At 42.6% G+C, this 24,200-nt stretch overlaps 1 pseudogene; it reads left to right on the top strand.

The window, feature by feature from the left end:
- LOC135460657 (E3 SUMO-protein ligase PIAS2-like) overlaps positions 1-24,146 on the top strand; it is a 198,637-nt pseudogene extending 174,491 nt beyond the window's left edge.
- Positions 24,147-24,200: the final 54 nt, after the last annotated feature.

Here is a 24,200-nt window from a genome sequence, read left to right on the forward strand (position 1 = left end):
GGGTTCGGCTGCAGCGGCTGGCCCAGCGCCGGAGGGACTGAGAACAGAGCAACCACCCCCGAAAGAGACTTTCTGATTTTGCCATCTTTCTCAGAGCGGTGTCATCGGGTATTGTTCATTTTGTGTGCTGGGGGGTGCGGGGCCAGTCAAATAAACAGGTTCTTTCCACCTCTCTCCGAGGAATTTTTTCCCGAACCGGTTGGGGGGAGGGGCCGTGTGGGTTTCGCTTTCTGGAGGGGCCCTCCTTTGCAGATTCTTTAACAAATTTGCCCTAAACCAGGACACCATGATTACCAAAGTGCACAAGAGATTTATAGTAGATTCAAAAAAAAAAAAATAAATTGTGAGTTCATGCGAGCTTAAAATTTAAGCTCGATCAAAGAAAAAGAGGGGGGACTGTTATGAACAAAAATTCGGTTAATATTTTTTTTGTGAGAAGAAGTTACAAAAAGGCAGCCAGATCACTGTCCCTGCCAAAGTTCTGCATGTTTTGTTATGGTAATTACGGGTCGTTGTTGATAATGGTTGTTTTTTTATTACTAAAGGCCCTGCCTAGGGCGAGGTATTGGCCCTTCTCTGAGACAGTAACGGGTGGAGACCTTCCCGAACAGTGAGGAGGAGAGACCTGGGGGGGGGGGTTATGCAAAGTGACTCCAAGGACCAGAATGCTTTGTGGGACCCCAACTCCAAACGCTCGGAGAAAACCCCAAAAACAACGAGCCAAATAAGAGTTGAGAGACTGGAGTGATGTCTGGATGTGAGGAGCCGATTGCTGAGCCTGCAGAGACGCTGGAAACCTTCGTTGTTCCTCACCCTGTCTTCAAGAGCCCCCGGGCCAGTTCTGGGAGGAAGCGAGACTCAGACCAAAACAACATCTGAAGGGGTCACCATGCCCTAAAAGCTCCCACGAGGACCGGATCCCCCGACTCTGCCCCTAGTGGACAAAGCTGCGCATATCCTCCTCCTCTGAGTCGCCCTGGGAGACGCCACAGGGACTGCAGCCCTGCCAAGCCGCCCAATCCTGAGCTGATCACTTTTAATAAAGGCATTAAAAAGGAGAAGAAGTCTCCTAGCCCTGTTTATTTCATTTGCTTTAACACCTCAGCAGGCCAGAGAAATCTGTATTTCTAGGTAAGAAGAGTGTGGCATAGTCCAGGTAAAATTTTGCAAAATTTCAGGAGAAAGTGTGGGGTTTTTTGTTCATTTTTATGCAGCACATGAAGCTTGCAGATGCTGAATGATAATCCTCACTGAAGTTACTCTGAGTTTAACTGTTCTGTTTTCTTCAGGGACTACTATGCACAGGATTTATGTGTATTTCGGGTACAACCTACCCCATTGAAGAGTTAACAATTACTCTGTTCCAAATAATTGTCACTATTTAGAGAAGTGGTGAGCTTTTCTTCCCTGCATGTTTCCTGACTGCAGGAATAGAAGGATGCTTTTTTGTCACGGGATTCATGTTGTTGCAAGACCTATGGTGTAAGCCAAGAGAGTTTTTTCTTCTCTGGCAAAATCATATTTGTTACTATAAACTCTTGACAGAGGATGCTGATCTTAAAGTCCTGTGTAAGTTGCAGTAGGTAAACAAAGGTGTTGCTTATAAGACTTGTTCATAGCTCAATAAAAGAAAAATAAGAGCAAAGTTTAGTGATGTTGGGGCAGGTGTGCCAGTTCTTTCTCCGTATGACTGGAATATGAGACCTGCTGTCTAAATGAATACTTCTCTTTTTATTTCTCTTTGTCACAGGGACTTCTTGCCTGGGGGCAGAAGAAATTACACAGTCCAAGTTCAGCTAAGGTACCTTTTTCATAGTGTTCTCTTACAACTTTTTATTGGCTAATGTAACATAAGATGTTTGTGGGGACATATAAATGTGGTGACACTTAAAAATTATGCTTTTTCTTTTTGGGGATATAGGTTATGCCTAGCAGAGACAAGCTGCCTTCAAGAAGATAATTACCCTAATAGTTTGTGTACTAAAGTAAATGGGAAGCTGTTTCCATTGCCGGTAAGCTTGTTTGTATGACTTGCATTGTGTCTGTGTTATCTGTAACATTAGCTTGCTAAAACAGTCAAGCTGTTTATTATCATTTAAATTTCTCTGGCTACTGTTAGGTATATAGTTTGTATGTTGGCTGTGTGAGATAGCCATTACTACTGTTAATCATGTTACAGACACTGCATGGAGTAATTGTGTTTTAGCCACCTATAACAAACCTAATCTATTGCAGTTAACAAAATATATCAAAACCAAACCAGTGTCTGCATGAAGAATCCTCCTTCTAGCTATTCAAATTTAGTTTGACTTGCTTGGTAGTAGCCCTCACTTGTTTATATTTGTGATTGGCTTGAGTTCCTTCTTGTTGTAAGGGAATGGTATCACCTTCTTGTGTACAAATTTGTATGCTGCTCTGCATCTGTCTGGTTAGTGCAGAATTCATTGCGTGAATGAAGAACAGACATGTCTTAGGGTGTCGGATCTCAAGATCTCAGTCCTGAGATACTGAGCCTCCGAGACCAGCTTAGGGGTCTCGGGAGTCCTGAGATGCTGAGCCTCCGAGACCCTGGGGGGGGCTCGGGACTCCTGGAATGTTGCCAGAAGTGTCTGGTGGCTGGACTTTAACCCTGCGCAGGAGACGACAAGGATGAGGGCTTCACCGGGTGAATGGTGAAGGGATTAGCTAATTAGAGAGTGAGACACAAGGTTTAAGATTTATGTACAGGGGGGTTTAGAGGAGTAAGATGGAGGAATTGGGGTGTGTCCTGTCCTCCTTCTTCTTCCTTCTCTCCTCCATCTTCTTTGGCCACGGTGGCACCTTTCTATTGGTTATTACTAAGAGTACACCGAGTTATAACAATAGATGGTATTGGGGAAAAATGATAAATATTGTATACGTAGCAAAGGGTATAAAGATAGGTGCCTGCCCCGGAGGGAGAGAGTGTGCCCATGGCTGACTGCTGAGCAGATCTTTGTCTGGCTGAAAGAACATCTTTTAGATAAACAATTAATAAACATAAAACCAGAAAGAAGAACTGAAGCCTCTTCTCGTCCTTTGATACGCGGGCTGCGTCAAGGCCACCTCCGGGCCACCTCCGGGCCCTCCAGGCCCCTCAAACAGCCGAGATAAACCCAGATTAGGGTTCTTGGCATTTCCTGATACTAAAACAGAACAGTGTTGGAAGTCATACACTTCACTGGTATCTGATGTTTAAAAACTAGTACATTGGCACGGTTATCTCAAGGCATAATATATATACATATATACAAAAAGGTAAAAGCTCCTCATTATTCTTTAAAAAAATCTCTGGAATGGGTATCTCTGTACAATAGAACAGAAAAACTCTTATACAACCTGTTCTGAAATGGTTCTGGAAGCTACTGAAGATGGAAAATGTAGTAGTACTGAGGTTTTTTCTTCAGCAGTGGGTTTGGAAAAATGCTGTGTGGAGAGAGAAGGTATGAACCCTCTTTTTTATAAGGTCTGTCACCACCTTTGTGTGTCAGATGTATTGTCCTGTATGCTCCCTCCTGCATTTTCAACCCATGACTGTTTTTTTTGCCTTTACTCATCTTAAATGAGACTCTTCAGTTTCTCTTCCTCCTACTTCTTTAGCCATTGCATCACTGTTCTTCTGTCTGTCTACAGTGTGTAAGAAGGCTTCTTTCATATTTTTTCTAGTCTGTATTTTTTGCAAATGCCAGTTATGTTCTCTGATAAGCTTGAGGATTTTCTCCTTTCTTATGCAGATTGTCTTCTTTTCTTTAAGCAAGGAACAAAAAAAAAAATTGGTCTGATATTATCTTATGGACATCAATGTCTGCTGATGCCTTGTCTTGTTAATATAGTTTATGTCCTGCGATGCTGTCTTATACTCTTCATTTTGTACATAACATATGTCACAGTGTTAGCAAAAACTGTTTATAATTTTGGATTATTGCTTTGCTTTAGATCTAAATCCTGTAGGTTCTTCCTGCACATCAGGATTCTTTAATTTCTTCATCTGAACTTTAGGTGAGAAAGTGAATAAATTATTGCCTTGGCAACTTCCTTTCCTCTCCTTCAGTATGAGCTGAATGATAAATGCAATCTCAGTCCAAGTACTTCTGCCAACATTTTCTGTTGATTTTTGTCACTGCCTGTATCCCTCTGGTGGTTCCTTTCTGTTGCAGGAAATGCAAGATAACTTCTTTGTCTCAAAGACCACTATTGTCCAACTCAGTAGTGTTGGTGTTAAATAATTAATCAGTGATGCCAGTCTCTATTGCCAACTTGCACAGTTCTTAAGTGAGTATTGTTTTGCCTTTCCCTAGTATAGAAGTTCATGCGTCTGCAGATGTCTGTAAATTATTCTTGGTTGTTTCCTTTTCTGCAGTCCTCACCAGAAACTCCAGAAAAATGCTGCCAGTGTACCAGTAGTGATTCAGGTTGTGCCAACTCATGTTAACATGGTATTTCCTTGTATTCATACAACTATCTGTGTCCTCCTTTTATAGTGTTGGTTCTGACTTAAAAGGAGTAAATGTAGAGTCTTGCATGCTGCTATCTTGGTAAGTAACAAGGTTTTTATACATGATGAACTAAAAATGCAAGAGTTGAATGGTGGGTGCTGCTGCCTCTTATCTGTTCCCAACAAACCTTTCCTGTAGAAAAGCAGGTTGGGTTAACATTCAAGCAACACAGTCAGATCCACACACAACACTCACCACAGCTGGCTCAGCAAGAGAGGCAGAAGGCTCTTTTGAGGGTATGTTCCAGCAGAGGTTTATTACATGGAGGCTGAAGGAAACCCAGGCAAAAGAGGAAGAGCATATGCTCTGAAGAGTTTAAGAATGGGAAGGGATGAGAGGGTGGAGCTAAGGGCAGGGCAAAGGGGATTGGTCTCCAGGGAAGAGGGGGCAGCCACCAGGGGTACCCAACTAATGAGGAAACAGAGAAAGGAGAAACCATGGTAGGTTGTGAAATATAGGGATCAGTGAGAGAGAGGTCCATGGGAGAGTCTTGTCTTTTCCCACAGGAGGAATGAATTTTATGGTCTTTCCAGGGCAATGTGCTTGGGAATTGGCTGAGGAGAGAGAGTTCATGGGATGCTACAATGAACTACAGCAGGTGGTTCTCCTGTTGACGCCTTTGTAGGCAAGACAGAATGTAAAAGTTCAAAAGGTAATTTGCTTTTCTTAGGGAACCTCCATAAACCACTGCAGGTCTCTTTCAAAGGCTAAAATCAAATATGTCAGGGAAGGCTGGAAATAGCCAGATATAAAGGGCAATCATGTTTTCTGTTGATAGATTTTTCTGGCTATTGCAGGCAATACCTGCTTTGACTAATAAGGTTCTTGAAACAAGTGTGGAAGACTTAAAGAAACAAATAATGTTGGGACTTGCTAGCCACTAGATTTGGCAGCCTAACTAAACAGTGCTAGACCATGCTGGTTAAGATAGGCAAGCAGAGTGTTCTTAACTCCTGGAAGACCAGGAAAGGAAGGTTTTAAGTTGTTCTAGGAGTACAAGATTGAATCTGTTCTCAAGGTCATTGTGGAAGAAAACATCAAAAGCTTGACTGAAATGAAGCATGTGCACTGCAGTCTCTCTAAAAAAAAAAAAAAAAAGAAAAAAAAAAGAAAAAGAAAAAAATTGAGAAATATGAGAAATATGAGAAATATGAGAAATACAAGAGAACTTGCATTCTTTCTCTCTTGAAAGCAACATGATTTCATTTTTAGGTTGGAGGCCAGCAGGGTTACTGTGGCTGGTACAGTATGGGGGGAAATACTCTCCTGAATATTGCAGGAATGGTGTGTTTGTCCACATAAGCTGATAATGTCACCATAGTAGAGAAAGGCCTACTACACCAAAGCAATAGGGATATATACCCTATAAATGGCAGAAGTTCTTACGTCTGATTAAAGAAAAGGCAAATAATTTCTTCTTTTAAATGTGAAATTATCAGTAGTTTCCTTTAATCTGCTGCCTCTATGTTCTGTGATGAAGTCCACATGGTAAGGTCCCTAATAGCTACTGGGTCACTCATCTGGGGTAAGAACAATAAAAGGCAGTGATTATCCTATGGTATACTTGTCTAGTTAGTGGATGCCCTGGTTTAGGGCAAATTTTGGGAGGAAACCTCCGAAGGAGTCTCCTCTAAAAAGTCGATTTCAGCGGTCCTCTCCCCCAACCAGTTCAGGAGAATAATATCCTTGGAGAAAAGTGGGAAAACTTTATTTAACAAGCAAAGTATTCACAAGCATGAAAAAGAAATAATATTAAACAATAAAACCTCTCACTGTTCTGAAGAGATGGCAAATTCAGAAAATCCTTCTGCAGTTCAGAGAGAGTCCTCTGGTGCTGGAATGCAGCATCCTGGGCCCCTGGTGGGCCACAGGTGTTAGCTCCCAGTGTTATTCTGGGTTTTCAGTCCAGAGCAGATTGAAACAGTGATTTGCGAAATAAGGACTTTACAATTAAAATTGTAAAGCAGGTATGTTTTATTCCAGCTGGGACACATGGGAGATATTTCCACCAAAGACATGCCTGCCTGTTGAGACAGATTTCAGGTTTAAATACACATTGATCCCCCAAGCCCACACCTCCCTGCCTGCCCATTTCCCGCCCAGAGTCTTTGGTGGTGCCATGCCTCCTGGTGGTCGTGGGTGGGCGTCTTTGATGAAGTAACATCATCTTCTTTGATGTTCGCTGCTTGACCCTTCCTTCTGGGCAGGTGCAGTGGAGGTTTGGCTTTCTCTCAGGTCAGTTTGTCCTGGCCAAAACCAGGAGCCTGGTTCTTGCTGGCTCCTTAAGCAAAAGGTTCTGCTTTATGTGTTTCAACAATACCTGAGTCTTGCTTTACTGAGTGTTGGAGTTTTTTAAATCTTTATGGCCTTTACCCGGTAACTAAATTCTTATGTATTCTGTTACAAGTTGTCTCTATCTAGCAAGTTACATTCCTATGTGTCCTGGGTACAAGCTGTATCTGCTTGCTAAACATTTTCTCTTTTCCCCATCACCTGCCTAAGTATATTATATGCCTCTAAAATTCTGTGTTTTCATAAGCATATGTGTTTCCCATATCAACAGTTCCAGGAAAAAAGACACAGTCTTGGGAAAAATTTCCTTGATTCAGCTTATGAGGAAAACGAGCAAAAAAATAAAGAAAAACTCCCTGTTTCTCTCTCTCTCTCTGCAAAAGCCAAGAACTCTGAGAGAGCACTGAGAGACTTATCACTCTCTCGCTGTCCAAGTTCGGCAGCACAGTGAGAAAAGGAATTCCGGGGGAGTAAATTGAAGCTTCTACAGACAAACTGCGTGCCACTGCTTCCCCCTCCCTTCACTCTCAGGTCTAGTCTTAAAAGCCCAAAACTCAATATCCAGCATAAGCAGAACAGATGACTGGGGATACAAGCATCATAATATCACCCTAGGACAGTGGAAGAGGCTCTTTATTTCTGGGTTTTATTTTCAGACTTAGGGTCTTTCACAGTAACTCTTTTCCCAAGCAATAGGCTGTGAATGTGTGTGTTTCTCTGGGTAAAAAAATATATACATGTGAATGTTTTTACAGCATATCCTTTCTGGGAGTTTCTTGTATAGAACAATACTGTCTTGAACTAAATAAAATCTGGTGGTCAGTTCTGTGTAAGGCATAGAGCAGTAATCTTTTATTGGCATTTTTCCAGTGCAGGATGAGTTTTTGAAATGAGTGGACTACAGGCTGTCTATATGAACTCAGAACAGATTCTCAGTTCCTATTGCAGACTGGCTTGCTTTCATCATGACAGATGCAGGGTGAGATGAATAAGCTGCAGTTAGGCCATGTGCTCCTTCAGATAGCACAAGTACTTTTCTGCTCCTGATACACTGGAGATTATGTGCTTGCCTAGAAGCAAAAGGGAACTGGATGACTCCCGATTCAATTTGTAAGCATCACTTATGAAATAAAACTACAGACAAAAGTTGTCCAGGTTATGAAATTTTTCACTAAAACTGAGCAAACAATATCTAGTTTATTTTGTTTCTGCAGACAACAGCAAAGCCTATTATTCCCTGTCCATGGTGAGGGGGTTGAAACTAGATGATCTTTAAAGTTGTTTCCAACACAAACCATTCTATGATTCTATGATCTCTTAAATACAGCTGATATTCCATGTGCAGCCCTTCTTTAGGGACCTTGGCAGAGGACAGATGGCAACTCGTAGCTAACTGGGCCAGGTGTAGTTGATGCAAGGCAAAGCAGGCACCAAGGAGATGTGGAGCTCTTGGAAGAAGACTTGTTTTTTACATAGAATCACTGAAGTGTTTTCTGGGTGTGAAACACTGAGTTAACTCTTCATGACTTGCTGTGTTTGTCACTAAGGCTGTATCCTTGTGATGTTCCACTCTTTTTCAATGTGTGTGTATGTGGGAAAAAAGCAAGCATCAATATTACTTTTTATTTTTTCACTGAACTTACTTGGACCCAAGCTGTGTTCTTTCACCTTTTCAGCATTTCTATAAAACCTCTTAAAACAAAAAATGCCTTATAATTGTTGTTGACTTACAGTGCTATACTGTCAAAGATTGTTATTTTTCAGATTGTGTTGGATTTGGTCTCCAGCCTAGAGATCCTCTAGGTTTACCTGCTTCCCTAAGATCTGTTTAAAACTTACAAGTCTCTGTCAGAAGGTTTCAGAGTGCAGCAGGGAGACTTGGTAACACGTTAATTGTTCTTTCTTCCTATAGGGATATGCTCCACCACAAAAAAATGGAATTGAACAGAAGCAACCTGGTCGCCCCTTAAATATAACACCTCTAGTTAGGTTGTCATCAGCAGTGCCAAACCAGATATCCATTTCCTGGGCTTCTGAAATTGGAAAGGTAATCTGCATGTTGTGTAGAATGTGGGAAGCTGTCTAAATAACCTCATCTAGCATTTCTTCTTTCCTGCTGCCTGATGTTGCTGGCAATGCATACACCAGCAAGTGTTTGGTATTAGGTGGCTGAACTTATCAGTGCCAGGAAACAAAATTTGCTCCAGAACTATTGTACTTTTCAGTAACATAAATATGATTCACATACAGATGATAAAGACTTCCTTATAGAATTCACATTAGAAAGCCTGCTGTTAGGGGTTGCCTGAAGTGAGTGTCAAAAATAACAAGTTCCTTTTGTGGTGTAAATAGTACAAAACAGTTCAGACATGACAAAATAACAAAAGGAAGACCTAATTGCTGAATTAAACAGGGCAGGAAACTTTTTCTCCTTTTAATGCCTTTATTAAAAGTGATCAGCTCAAGATTGGGCAGCTCGAGGGGTCTGCAGTCTCCGTCGTCTCTCCCAGGGTGACTCGCAGGAGAAGGATACGCCCAGCTTTGTCCACTAGGGGCAGAGCTGGGGGTCCAGTCCTCATGGGAGCTGTTTTGGGCGTGGTGACCCAGATGTTGAATTCTCGGCTTCTGTCCTCTCCCAGTCCCAGTCTGAGAGGACTCTCCCGCTCAGGGTGCGGGGCAACGAAGGTTTTCAGCATCTCTGCAGGCTCAGCACTCCGCTCCTCATGTCTAGACATCACTCTAATTTCCTAACTCTATATTGGGTCCTTGTTTTGGGGGTCTTTTCAGTAAGTTTGGAGTAGTAGCCTCTCATGGCATGCTGGTCCTGAAGTTATTTTGCATGTCTCCCTCCCACATTTCATCTTTTCTCCTCACTGTCTGGGGAGGTCCACGCCCTTCACCATCTCGTCTAGGGAGAAGAGCCATCAACCCAGCCCCAGCCAGGGCCCTCACCGATACAAATAAGAACCATTTAAAAACAACGACTTGTAATTATCATAACAAACAGGTAGCACTTCAGCACCAACAGTGGTCTGCCTAGTTTTTGTAACTTTTTTCTTCAAAAAAAAATTGGCAGTTTTTTTGTTCATAACACTGACTTCTTTGTAGCCTGATGGTGTGAAAAATGAAATTATGTAGGCATATATTCTAAGGCATGTTTCTTGGTATCTGTTGGAATTGTCCATTGGAGAAAACTTTTTAAACTTATCACTGTGAGAAATCATATTCGCTTTCAAAAAATTTAAAAGGTTTATGAAAACCTTATCAAAAATACAACAGAAGACTGAATAAAGAAAATATTATGGCACTGGGAGCAAAGGATTTTTTTCCCAGCATGTGCTCATCCACACAGTGGAGGTTTTGCCTTTTAATCCTTTAGCCCCTTCCAAAGTTCTGTCCATCAACTCTTTCTTCACTGTCCAGTGGTGTTTACTTCCTTAAATCTTGATTGGAGGTCAGATGTTGCCATAGTAACAAGCCGACCCTCCCAAATGTCCCAAACCCAGGCCACCCCCTGATAACAACGAAAGGGAGGGTAAAACACAAGTCTATAAAACTACTCTTAACATATATACATTATATTTGCCTTTTAATTGTGAGAGTCAATCATCGCATTACTCATCTATCACATCACTAATCATAGCTGAAAAGAAATTGGCCTTTAAAATGGCTGTGTGGTTGTTTAGAAATCTACCTATGGATTTTTTAAAGATAGAAAAGGACAGTGGGAAATTTCTGAATTCATCTTATGTTTAAATAATGTTTGCAGCAGCCCTTCAAGCTGTTGCTAAGTCAAGAACTACTTATTCCTATGTGACTATTTGTATAAATGTCCTGGTTTAGCAATGGTACTCCCCAATTTAGTGCTCCCCTGGAGACCTTCAAAACCTGCCACTCGCTCCCCTGCTTTCCTTTCCCCCTCCGCTGCTGCAGGCTGGAGTGGAGAAATGAAGGCACAAAAGGTAAAGATCATGGGTTGAGATAAGAACAATTTACTGAAAAATGCAATGAGATGAGAGGGAGCCATCTGGTTGTCGGGGAGTTTCTGTGTGAATTGTTCTTGTACCTTCGGTCATTAGTATTGTTGCTGTTACTGTTCTTTTTCTTATCTCATTGCTACATAATTTCAGCTAAAATAATAAAGCCAGCTGCACTCCTCCCCCTTCTCCATGGTTACTTCTTTTGTCTCTCTTAAGTATCAGTCATTATTGTTTCTTAGCAACAAAATGGGAGAAAATTCCCTAAGAGAAAGAAAATAAAAAGAAAAAAAACCTGACCTCCAACATTCTTAGTTAAGTCATAAATCCAGTAGGACAATTGAATTTGATTGGCAGGAGAATTCTGGCAGAGCATTGGAGTCTTTCGCAGTAATGAAGTCATCTGTCTGCTTTTCATAACTATTAGGCAAAAGCCACGTGTGGTTTTTTTGCTGGATGCTACAACTAGTGTAAATAGTAATCTGTTGTCATAGTGGAAGTACTGTATGAAATCAACATTTAATCATCAATCACTCTTTTTGTAGAATTACTCCATGTCTGTGTATCTCGTTCGCCAGCTCACTTCAGCTATGCTTTTACAGAGGTTAAAAATGAAAGGTATCAGAAACCCCGATCATTCCAGAGCACTAAGTAAGTCTAATTAATTTGCTTGTCTATACTTTTTGAGGATGGTTGGTGGCTCTTTAAACCTAGAATTTGTAATACTTCAAGAATTTCCATAATTTTGAGAAGAAAGCCCATGCCCAGAGTATCAAAGGTTCCCTTTGCTGTTACTGAGGCATCACACACTTTTTCAGCGAGGGTCCCTGTGCTGGTAAGGAGCACACCATCTGAAATGAATACCATGGACATGACTTACTGTGGTGAGCTGTGAGGTGGAAGTAGATTGTTATACATGATCAAATTGGGAACCAAATTTATTAAAAAATTGACAAAGATTTATTAGGTCAATTTAAAAAAATAGAAAATTTGAAATCCCACCACAACCAAGACAGCATCAGCCCCAGGTGCAGCGGCTGGGTGCCCTTTGGGATCCTGCTGACAGAACGACAGCGTTCCCCCGAAAGGTACACCCCGAGTGCTTCCAGCAGCCTGCTTGAAATAAACAGGGCCAGGAGACTTCTTCTCCTTTTTAATGCCTTTATTAAAAGTGATCAGCTCAGGATTGGGCGGCTTGGCAGGGCTGCAGTCCCCGTGGCGTCTCCCGGGGCGACTCAGAGGAGGAGGATATGCGCAGCTCTGTCCACTAGGGGCAGAGCCGGGGGATCCAGTCCTCGTGGGAGCCTCTAGGGCATGATGTCCTCGTCAGATGTTACTTTGGCGGTGCGGTCCCCCCTCAGTCTCGGCGCTGGGGACGACTCCCATGGTCAGGGCGAGAGGGACTCCGCATCTCTGCAGGCTCAGCAATCGGCTCCTCATGTCCAGACATCACTTTAGTCTCTCAATTCTTATTTGAGACAGACTAGGGATCCATCCTGAATTAGGTGAAGTGTCTAACAACGGTGAAAAGTCAAACGGCCAAAGCTGAAGGAAAAACTCGCATGCCGAGACAGCAAGGAGACGGAGAAAGAAAAACAGAAAAGACCACGAGGTCAATTTGCCCTGACCTAGAAATTCCTTTGATAAAGAAGAACTGGTGCTAAGTGTCATGAGGGATGAATATGTATGAACTTATTGTGAAACTGTATGCATATGCATTTGGAAGGGGGATAAAAGGAGGTCTGAAATCTTCAGGGGTACGCATGCCTTTTTAGGAGGATTTTCTCCGTGTGTGTCCGACGTCGTAAATAAACATACCGAGCTTTACAACTTTTATAAAGTTGTGAAGTTTCTTCTTTTCTCTGCAAAACAGTTGTTTTTGGGGTTTTCTCGTTGCATTTCGAGTCGTGGTCCCACAAAGCATTCTGGACTTTGGAGTCACTTTGCATAACCCCCCCCACCCTCTCAGGTGTCTTCCCTATGCTGTAAGAGAGCAAAGCCTCGGGGAAGGGCCATCCACCCCACCCAGCCAGGTCTTTTACTAATACAAAAGAGGAGATAAGCCTCAACGACCCGGTATTACAATAACAAAGCACTAAGAACCCTGGCAGAGACAGATCTGGCTGCGTCCCTGTAACTCTTTCTCACAAAAAAAATATTAACTGAATTTTTGTTCATAACAGTCCCCCCTCTTTTTCTGTGATCGAGCTTAAATTCTTAAGCTCGCATCAACTCACAATTTTTTGTTTTGAATCTACTATAAATCTCTTGTGCACTTTGGTAATCATGGTTACTTAACCTTGTTACTTTTCTTGGTTTTTTCAGGTTGGTTTGTACAGCCAATACTGTTTTACTAAAACAGATAAATAAGCATAGTAAAAAGTGCAATCCTCCAAGTCTACACACAGTGAGAAAAACCACCTTTTCTCATACATATTTTCTGAATATCTCTAAGTTCTCCCACCCACTGGGATCAAGCGTAGGAGTTTGATCTTGATTATTTACACATGCCAATCTTATTTCGTTTGAAATGTCCCTAATAATTGAATTCTTTATTTTTAATACTGCCTGGAGCCAGATGACTTTGTTCAACACAGATATTGGGATCTGAACTTGGCTTCTACAATTTTGGATTTTCTCAATTTCTATTTCACTTTCCCGGTTTTGTTTAATTTCTCCCAAATCATTATATATAGGAACTCCCAAACTTGATCCAGTTTCTTTGGGTAATAAGAAAATTGGTGTTATCACCCTAGCAATGCAGTTGCCAGATGAAATCAAACCTAGGGATTTAGAGCTCCCCTGAAATGTGTTCCAAAAGGGGTTTATCTCTTTTCCAGTACACTCATATAAATACTTGCAACAAACAATTTTTCTTACCATTTTCACCATTTCTTTGCTTTTCACTAGATCTGCTGAGCTTGTTTCAGCAGCATCACATTCAAAGCACAACCAGGTTTCTCCTATAGGGCACTCTCCTAGGAGTGGCTGCCTAAAAGTGGCAGTATTCTGGGCTATCCAATACACTCTCTTATTTTTCTGATAAAGGACCAATTGGGAGGGGTTAACACAATCAGGGTTAGAACTGATGTGGACTCTAGACAAGGAGCTCACTTCCTCTTCATAGCGGGGTTGGTAGTATTCACTGCACGGCTCTCCTGGGCTCCCCAGGGCACCACCAGCAACCAGAGCCATCATTACTACCCTTCCGAAGAGTCCGGTATGGGTCATATTGCACAGCCTGCCCACCCGGCCTTGCCTCTTGGGGAATTTTTTTACTGAGGAGAAGCTTCCAAGCTCTTTAGAGTCCCTTCTACCCACTTCTCTGGTTAAACCTCTCTTGGTCTATTCCCTACAAATTTTAGTTTCCCCCCCAGGGGAGTGTTCTGTAGAGGATTAACCTGGAGTCTTTAGAAATATATATTGGGGAACTTAAACCAGAATTACTTATTTACAGCCTTAAACTTTTTACCAACATTGTTTACACAGAACAGTTTTGAAACATTTTAAGCAATATTAGAACTCTGATACTAATTTTTCCTATACAGTTCAGTCTTTTTGACTCTTCCTCTTGAGAGTCAACTTTAAATCTCAGTATACTCAGGTGAATTAACTTGTGATGCAGATGAATCCTTATCCCGTGCCCGGAGGTGAGTGGTTTGGACTCTGGCCCAATGCCAGAGGGAAAAACTGGGAGTCTGGCCCAATGCCAGAATGCCAGAGTGAAAAAAAACTGATGTTGAATCTTGGTCTATTGCCAGGGGGTGAGAGTGACTAACATAGTTTACACAAAACAGTCTTGAAACATTTTACTAATGTCTTCCCATACAGTTCAGTCTTCTTGACTCTTCCTTTTAAGAGTCAACTTTAAATCCTTTGGTCCTTTTATCACAGTATACTCAGGTGATTTAGTTTGTGTAGCAGATGAATCTTGTCCAGCGCTGGGGAGTGAGAGTGGTGTGGACTCGGGTCCAATGCCAGAGGGAAAGGCTGATGCTTTTTTCTGGTCCCATACCTGGGGGTGAGACTGGCCCTTTTATTCTTGTAATATGAGTCCAACCTTTTTCTTTGGTCCGCACAGCTGAATTAGTGATCAGGAGCACCTGGAAGGGGCCTTCAAATTTAGGCATTAGTGTTCCCGTATTCCATGATTTTATCAAAACCCAATCTCCTGGGCTAATATTGTGAACTTTTGTGTCAAGAGGGGAAGTTTGAGGAAGGTATCCTTTCTTTCTAAGTCCTTCCAGAGTTCTTCCAATTATTTCTAAATACTTTCTGGTAGCTTCTTCCCCTTCCAGATAGTCTCCTGTGCTATAAGGTGTTAGCAAGAATGGCAGCCCAAACATCATTTCATAAGGTGAAATTCTTATGTCAGACCGAGGTCTTGTTCTGATGCGCAATAGCGCTAGGGGCAAACATTTCAGCCAATTCATTTTTGTTTCTTCAATCAATTTAGTTAACACATTTTTGAGGGTTTTGTTCATTCGCTCCACCCTCCCAGAACTCTGGGGATGCCATGGAGTATGAAGCCTCCATTTCATTCCTAAAGCCCCAACTATATTTTGTAATGTTTGGGACACAAAATGTGGACCTCGGTCTGAGTCTATGGTGTTCACCATTCCATATCTGGGGATAATGTTCTCTAGGATTGCTTTTGCTACAACTTGAGCTGTTTCCCTTCTGGTCGGGAAGGCTTCTACCCAGTGTGTGAGATGATCAACCATTACCAGTAAATATCTGTACCCTTGCACTGGGGGCATCTCAGTGAAATCTATCTGTATGCTTTGGAAGGGTCTCAAGGCTAATTCCCTTCCTCCAGGTGCTACTTTTCTCATAACTTTCTGGTTCACTTTTTGACAAATGACACACCCTCTTGTAACAGCTTTAGCCAGGCTATATACACCAATGCATAGGTTATTCCTTAAGAAATGATCACATAGTCCATGGACTCCCCAGTGAGTTAATTTGTGTAATTCTGTTAGCACTGTCCGAGCCAGTGCTTTATTCAAAAACACCCGTCCGTCTGAGGTTAACCACTATCCCTGTTGTCCTTGATGTAACCTTAAATCCTTTATAGCTTCTAATTCTTCTTCACTGAATACAGGTTCTTCCCTTTTTTCCCCTTCTTCGGGTGTCATTTTTGCCTTTAAAATTTTTACTGGATCTCCTGGTTCTAAAGCTGCTTCTTTGGCTATCTGATCAGCCAGTCAGTTTCCTCTAACTTCAAAACTGTCTCCTCTCTGGTGCCCCTTTATATGGACCACTGCTATTTCTGTAGGTTTCTGTAGAGCTTCTAATACTGATCTAACTAGGTTCTCATGGGCTAAGCTTTTTCCCTTCGAACTTAAATATCCACGTTCTTCCCATATTTTCCCAAATGTGTGAACCGTCCCATACGCATATTGGGAGTCCGTAAAAATAGTTCCCCGGTCCCCCTCCAGTAAATCCAGTCCCCTTTTCAGGGCATAGATTTCGCAACTTTGGGCTGACTAGTTTGGGGATAGTTTCCCTTTTTCTGCAATTTGTAATGTTTCTCCATCTATAATGGCATAACCTGAAGCTCTTATTCCATTTACTACCCTTGAAGAGCCATCTATGAATAAGCTTTTTCCAGTTGCTAGAGGCTGATCTTCCAAATCTTCTCTTACTTTTGTTTGGAGATAAACCAATTCAAGACAATCATGTTCTAAATTCTCTATAGGCTCTCCCATTAGGAATTGTGCTGGATTGAGGGCATTTGATGTGATAAATTCTGTGTCCTCTGTGTTCATTAGTATTATCTCATATTTTAATATTCTAGCATTGGTTAACCACTGCTGAGCCCTCTGTCTCAGTACTGCCTTAAGATTATGAGGAGTATACACTTTAATTTTTCCTTGTAAGGTCAATTTTTGAGTCTCCTCTATCAGGATTGCGGTTGCTGCTACTGCTTGTATACAAACTGGCCAGCCTCTAGCCGCTGGATCTAACAATTTGGATATGTACGCCACAGGTTTCCTGCACCCTCCCCACTCTTGAGTTAATACTCCATAGGCTATACCTCCTTCGGCACTCACAAACAGGTCAAAGCCCTTCCTGAGGTCTGGTAAGCTTAGGACCGGTGCAGAAGACAGTTTGTTTTTTAAGTTTTCCAATTGTTGATCATCTTCAGCTGTCCAAATTAGGGGTTTTATGTGGTGACATGCAGGGTTCTAAAATTCCCTCTTGCAACAGTTGTTCAATGACTATAGCAAGCCCCTTCTTTCCGTCTAAGGAAATCGGATACTGTTTAACCCGTATGGGTAAGGTATCATCCTGCATTTTTATTGTTATCGGTGAAATGTCTAATAAGCCTCTCTTTCCCCCCTCAGCCCATACCTCAGGATTTATCTCTGCAACATCTCCTTGAGATAACTTCATCACTTGTACTACCATCCTCCCTTCCCTTGGGACAATCCCAACCCCCAAATGAACTTGCAGATCCCGTCCTAACAAACTTTTTTCTAAGTAAGGCAGATAAAGAAAATGAGCTTTACATTGCCTTGAGTTCCCAATTATTTTCACTTCTTCAATCACTGATGTTCTAAATGGTCTCCCCTCCGCACCCAATACTTCACAAAATTTTCTCCCAATTTCCATACCTTTTGGTATTTTGTTGAGACAGGACTTATCTGCCCCTGTATCAACCAAAAATTCAAATTCCTCATTTAGGGGTCCCACTTCAAAGTTTACCAAGGGCTCTTCTAGATGTTGCATCGGGTCCCCTATATTAAAAAGCCCCTGGCACCCCTAGTCCTCCCCTTTAAGAATCCTTCCTAAATTGTCTTGTGCCCTGGCTATTGCCTAATCGAGACTGAGCTTTCTACAAAACCTCCTGATGTGTCCTGCCTCCCCACAGTAATAACACTGTCGTCCTCTCAAAGGGACTTGAGGTCTCTCAATCCTTCGTTCACCTTCCAGTACTGGCCTGTCTCTGCCTCCTCCTGGTGGTGGACCCGCCCCCCCTGCACTTTCCCTAACTACAGCAACCATGATCTTAGCCTTGGCCTTTGCCTTTTCTTCCACCCACCTTAAATACACCTTCAATGCCTCTCTTAATAACTCATTTATGTCCTTCACTTGCCACTCTTCCATCTTTTCCAGTTTCCTCCTTATATCAGGCCAAGATTTGGTAACAAATTGGACTTTTAGTAGCATTTGACCTTCTGGGGTGTCTGGGTCAATTCTAGAGTACAACTGGAAGTTCCGCTTTAGGCGGTTAAGCCAGGCAGCAGGAGCTTCATCTTTCTCCTGCATGCCCTCAAATGCCAGTTGGGTATTAGTTCCTTTGGGAATTGACTCTTTGATCCCCCGTATTATCAAAGACCTATATTCCATCATGGCCTTCCTCCCCTCCTCCTGGTTAGGGTTCCAGCTGGGATCCGTTAGTGGCAATTTCTGTTCGCCTGATGGCACCTGGGGTCCTGGATGGTTATCTTTCTCCCAAATTCTTATGCCAGCCACCCTAATCATCTGGACCTCTTCTGGGGAAAATAATATACTCAGGATGGAATTCATCTCCCCCAAGTGTAGATATTTGGACCTAGAAATTGATCCACTTGGTTGGCTATGCCCACTGGGTCCTCAACTAAATGCCCCAACTCTTTGTTGAATCCTCTCACCTCAGAAGCAGTTACGGGAGCATTCACAAAGCCAACACCTCCCGCTATTCCTCCCATAGGAACCTCTCTGAGGGGAAAGAGTCTCTCTGCCTTGGAGGTCTTGGATCTGGTGCTACAGTACGGCCCATCTTCAGATGCCAAACTACTTTGAGGGATATCTGTGTTACCCTGAACTTTCTGCCCATCAGCAGGTGTATTTGCTGATAGCTGTTTATCGGGTGAGGAGGCATTTGTGTCGCAACTAGGAGGAGGTAAAGAGACAGCAATACGAGGGGGAGAAGAGCCTGAGTGGATATTAAGTGCAGCTGGAGAAGGGGTGGAGAATGCAGCAGGTGGAGTAGGCACTTGTGGTGGTGCAGAAGGAACTGGAGGGGATACTGGGTTTATCATAGCGGAAGCTGAAGAGGTAGAAGGAGGAGTTTGAGCAGGTGGTAATGAGATGGCAGCCGGGGGAAGAACCGGACCTGCCATTTGAGGTGCTTGAAGAAGAGGATTATAAGGTGGAGGGGCAGAAGGAGGCAGATAATCCAGGGGATCCCATCTTTTACTAGTCCTATCATCCCCTCCTTCATTCCCCTCTTTCTTCCTCTGTACCTTACAAATTCGCACCCCTTCATCCCCAACAGCGCTCTTTAACCAGCAAGCTACATACAATAATTGCTCAGGATCAGTATCCCCTCGAGCTGTCAGATAATTATCTAATAGTTGGCACATCCACTTACCCTTTGTCCCACACCAAGGCCATCCTCCTTGTAACTCTAATTCTGGCCACACTTCCATACAATAATGGATCGTTTTCACTTTATCTAATCCCTCCGTGGCCTCTATAGAATCCCATTTTACTAACAGTTCTCCTAAGGGACTATTGGGAGGTATGTCCCTCAGTCTCTTGCCGGTCTTTTTACTATTACACCCTCCCATTTTACAGGTCTTAACAGGAAAAGATCCCAAAGGTGTCTTTACTGACCGGTCATTTCAAAAAGAACCTTCTTTGAGGGGCTTCAGCCTCCTCCACTGAAACTTCAAATTTCTGCCTGATGCTCAGGACTTTATACTGAAACAACTGCCCAATCTCTTGATTGCCTAACTTTCCCCACGTCAGGTCTTACATCTATCGGGACTTGAACACACGAAGCCTCGGCCTAAGAATCCGGGTCGTGCCTGACTCCCTCAGTCAGGAAAAACAACTGCCTGATTTTTAGTTTGCCTAACCCGCCAATTTTTTTAGGCTTCACCGTATCAGGACTTAAAAGCAAACCACAGCCTCCTTTGCTGGGGTTTGTGCCCGGCTCCTGTGTCAGGACTTCCTTTTGCCTGCAGGGCTTGTGAGCTACCCGAATCCTTCTCGGGACTGACAAATCTGCCTTACTTCCCTCTGTCAGGGCCTATTTTGGGTGCGTGCCACTCATACAAATATTCCCTCCGCACGCCCGGAGGGGGGGGCCCTTTATTCCCCCTTGGGAGACGACTCACTCACGCTAATTCCAAGCTCCGCCTCCTGTTCCCGGCCGGCCCCTTCGCAGGAGTCCGGAAACGCGGTACTGAGAGGTCCACTATCAATTCGAAGGTCCAGCTGCCGGCCTCCATCTCATTCACACGTACATGCGCACGTCTCCCGCTCCCGCCACCGGCTTTCTCACCCGTCCGGTGCTCTGGTGCTCCTCTGCGTCGCTGCTCCTGAGCCGATCCCTCTGGTCCTGGTAGCCAGCTGTCCTGGAGGTCCAAGATGGCCAGTCCTGAGTCCTCTCTCGGCGTGGCTATTCTGGACGAGCGCCCCCAGCTGAAATAAACAGGGCCAGGAGGCTTCTTCTCCTTTTTAATGCCTTTATTAAAAGTGATCAGCTCAGGATTGGGCGGCTCGGGAGGGCTGCAGTCCCCATTGCGTCTCCCAGGGCGACTCAGTGGAGGAGGATATGCGCAGCTCTTTCCACTAGGGGCAAAGCCGGGGGATCCAGTCCTCGTGGGAGCCTTTAGGGTGTGATGTCCCCGTCAGATGTTACTTTCTCAGTGCGGTCCCCCTCAGTCTTGGCGCTGGGGACGACTCCCATGGTCAGGGCGAGAGGGACTCCGCATCTCTGCAGGCTCAGCAATCGGCTCCTCATGTCCAGACATCACTTTAGTATCTCAATTCTTATTTGGCTCGTTGTTTTTGGGGTTTTCTCATTGCATTTTGAGTCGTGGTCCCACAAAGCATTCTGGACTTTGGAGTCACTTTGCATAACCCCCCCCCCCCCACCCTCTCAGGTGTCTTCCCTATGCTGTAAGAGAGCAAAGCCTCGGGGAAGGGCCATCCACCCCACCCAGCCAGGCCTTTTACTAATACAAAAGAGGAGATAAGCCTCAATAACCCGGTATTACAATAACAAAGCACTAAGAACCCTGGCAGAGACAGATTTGGCTGCGTCCCTGTAACTCTTTCTCACAAAAAAAATATTAACCAAATTTTTGTTCATAACACTGCTTATATACAGTTTATTACACCTGAGGCAGAGATGACCACATAATTCTTTGTCTCTCTTTGCATGTAAAGTTGGATCCATACATGTGTAGAAACAGACAAAGAGAGTACCCAAATCCCAGATGAATATCTGAGTGCCCAAGAGGAAGAGCTATTCACATGTAGTAGGTGATGCCATCTCCTGAGTAGCAGAGATTCCATCAAATCCAGGTGTATGATTTCATGGGCTTCCTGAGATGTTGCGTTGATCATCACCCAGGAAATTCCAGATGATATCTTCCAGGTGCAGATGAAGTCCTCTCAGATGGCTCCAGCTTGTCTCCTACATCTGATAACGTGTCCAGTATAATCCCAGAGCCTGTCCGGGAACTGGTTACCATGTGAATACCCCTAGCCCCGACAAAGACAATTGCAGGCACCGTGGCTCAGGGCTACTCTGTTCATATGAGAACAGGGTTGTCCGGGAACCAGTTATAATGTGAATGTGAATAGTTTCTGCTCCTGGACAGGGTCGTTTCACAAGCATATGTTTAACCTTTACTAACATTTTATACACAAGCATAGGTTTAAACTTCACTAATATTTTATACATACATATACTTATTTTCTATAGCATGAATTATCTCTACTACATATAACATAGATGTTCTAAATTCTCTCCACTTGCATGTGATGCTGATTGCACCTTGCTCACTGATAATTATTTTCTCTCTTAGTATGTTGAGTTTTCTCTACTAATCATTGTGGCTGTTTGCGCACCTGCTGCACATCAAACAACTTTGTGATGCACAGTGTTTGCCAGTTGCTTATAAATAATGAAGCTATTGTTGTTTGGTATTGCTGTGAGAAATGACCGCTCACTTAAAAAAATTTAAAACATTTATTAAACCTTTACAAAAATACAACACAAGGACTAAATAAGGAAAAAGAGCAGCACTGATGGATGCTCAGTCTTTTATACCCTTGGGAGTTGCATCAGCCAACCCTGGCCCCTCCCAGAGTCTTTCAGTCATCTCTTCTTATTGGTGGAGACTGCTTTCTTGTAACTTGATTGGAGGGTCAGGTGTTGTCATGCTGCACCCCCCCAGAAACAAGCTTTTCCATTCCCAACTGTCTCATGTAAGGGGCACATGTGCATACCTTCTTTCTACCTGTCTTAGACAACCCAGGCTGTCTGACAGCAACAATATGGGGGGGGGGGGGGGGGGGGGGAAGGGGACCATGGGGAGAACAGAGGACATCTAAACTACAATAACATAACTATACATCAATAAAGCTTCTCCTAATATTCACACAATATTCATCCCTTAATTGTGAGAACCAATCATCTCATTACCCATCTATAACATTGCTATGAACTAGTTTGCTAGATGCTTAATTTTCTTAGGTAGCTGGAAATAAAGGACATGTACTGGTGTATCAAGATTAGCATTTTAAATAATGACATCTGTGTATAACTTCTTATTTTTATAGTTAAAGAAAAACTAACTGCAGATCCTGATAGTGAGATTGCCATAACCAGTCTGCGGGTATCTCTGATGTGTCCTGTAAGTACATCTGGAAATTAACAGATACAGAATTCTATTTTTATCTTTAGTGCAGAGTTGGGCTGCTTTTAAAAAGACCCACTTTAGAAATTTCACTGGCTTTTTTTATATACTGATTCAATAATATAAAATAGTGGGGAGAAGGGTGCATCTACAAGCATCTGATTGTAGCAGCATTCACTGAACTACAGTTTGGAACTGTGAATGCCTCAGATGTAGCACAGTCAGAATCAAATTGCTACTCGTGTGTGTATAGTAAGGTCTTTAAAAGGAGTAACCTCATATTGAGGTGTTGAGAGTAATTGGGCAGGGTGACAGAATAATTAAAGGATACAGTGGTAAATAAAACTTCGGATTTGCTCATCTTGGTGGTATTACTTATACTGTCAGCTACTATTAAAAAAAAATTGATCATTGTGTAACAAGGCAACACTGCCTTGGGGTTTCTCTTCCCAGGTAGAAACTGGCCTTGTGTTTGTGACTGGTCTGTTCAGTTAAATATTAAAATGAGTCTAACATGTAATTGGACCTCAGAAAAGCCCTTTAAATATTTGGTAAAAAGAAAATTATAAAAGTGGGTATTTCATTAAAAATCCTGGAAATAATGTTGATGCAGGTCCATTAGAAATATTTCTGACAACTCAGTAGAGATTTTGAGGATGGCTTTATTGTTCCTTTAAGTGTAATATAAGTGCTTTGATAGGGTGGATTTGCTTGCAGTGCCCTTAGCCCTGGGCACCCTCTGTGGTGAGAAGAGACAGTTGTTAGCTATCCAGGCCTACTTCACTGTCTTCTGTTCTGGCTCTCTCTAAATGTATCTTCTGCAGCTGGGAAAAATGAGACTGACAATCCCATGCCGGCTGTTACTTGTGCACACCTGCAATGTTTTGATGCTGCTCTTTATCTTCAAATGAACAAAAAGAAGCCTACCTGGATCTGCCCTGTCTGTGACAAAAAGGCAACTTATGAGAGCCTAATATTAGATGGGTAAGAGACTGGGTTTGCAGATTACACAATCACTTAATATTTTTCATTATGTACTTAATAGCAATTTTGTGACTTGAGGTTTAGCCATTTCATATTATTTTCTTTGTCAAAATACTTTAGACTGATAGGAACTGACTGTTAGTTTTTCTTACCATGTAAAAACGGCATAAGTTTATCTCCCAACTGCATCATCAAACTCGTGAGCCTCAGTATATTTCCTCTGAACAAATCCAAGTCTGATATTTAAAGATGACTCCTTTTTATGTGACGTTATCTCTGAGGCTATTAACTTTAAAATTCAACTTTTAACTCATAACAAAGTGTCAAACTTGGTTCAAAGTATGATTATTTCTGCTTCTGTATTGAAATCTATGTATTGCAGTAATGTTGGAGTGGAATGTGGGTAGGTTGGGATATTCTTTTAGTTGTCAATGTCTGCAAAGTCTATAATTACAGGCTTTCTGGTAAGAGGAACTAGGGAGAGAGCACATTCAATGAATGGAAGGTGATCATAATTGGCTTTTCCAGTCTCCTTTTCAGTTAGAATAAAAATTTCACTTGGAATCAAAAATGAAACCACTCAGCCCTCTTTTTCAGGCTCTTTATGGAAATCCTTAATGAATGTTCAGATGTGGATGAGATCAAATTCCAAGAAGATGGGTCCTGGTGCCCCATGAGGCCAAAGAAAGAAGCTATGAAAGTCTCAAGTCCACAGTGCAACAAAATAGAAAGTATGTACATATGGGTACTGATTGCAAACCAACTTGGATATTTAGATGCAGCTT

The sequence above is a fragment of the Zonotrichia leucophrys genome, unplaced genomic scaffold (genome assembly GCF_028769735.1).
Source record: "Zonotrichia leucophrys gambelii isolate GWCS_2022_RI unplaced genomic scaffold, RI_Zleu_2.0 Scaffold_78_214179, whole genome shotgun sequence".
In the NCBI taxonomy this organism is placed as follows: Eukaryota; Metazoa; Chordata; class Aves; order Passeriformes; family Passerellidae; genus Zonotrichia; species Zonotrichia leucophrys.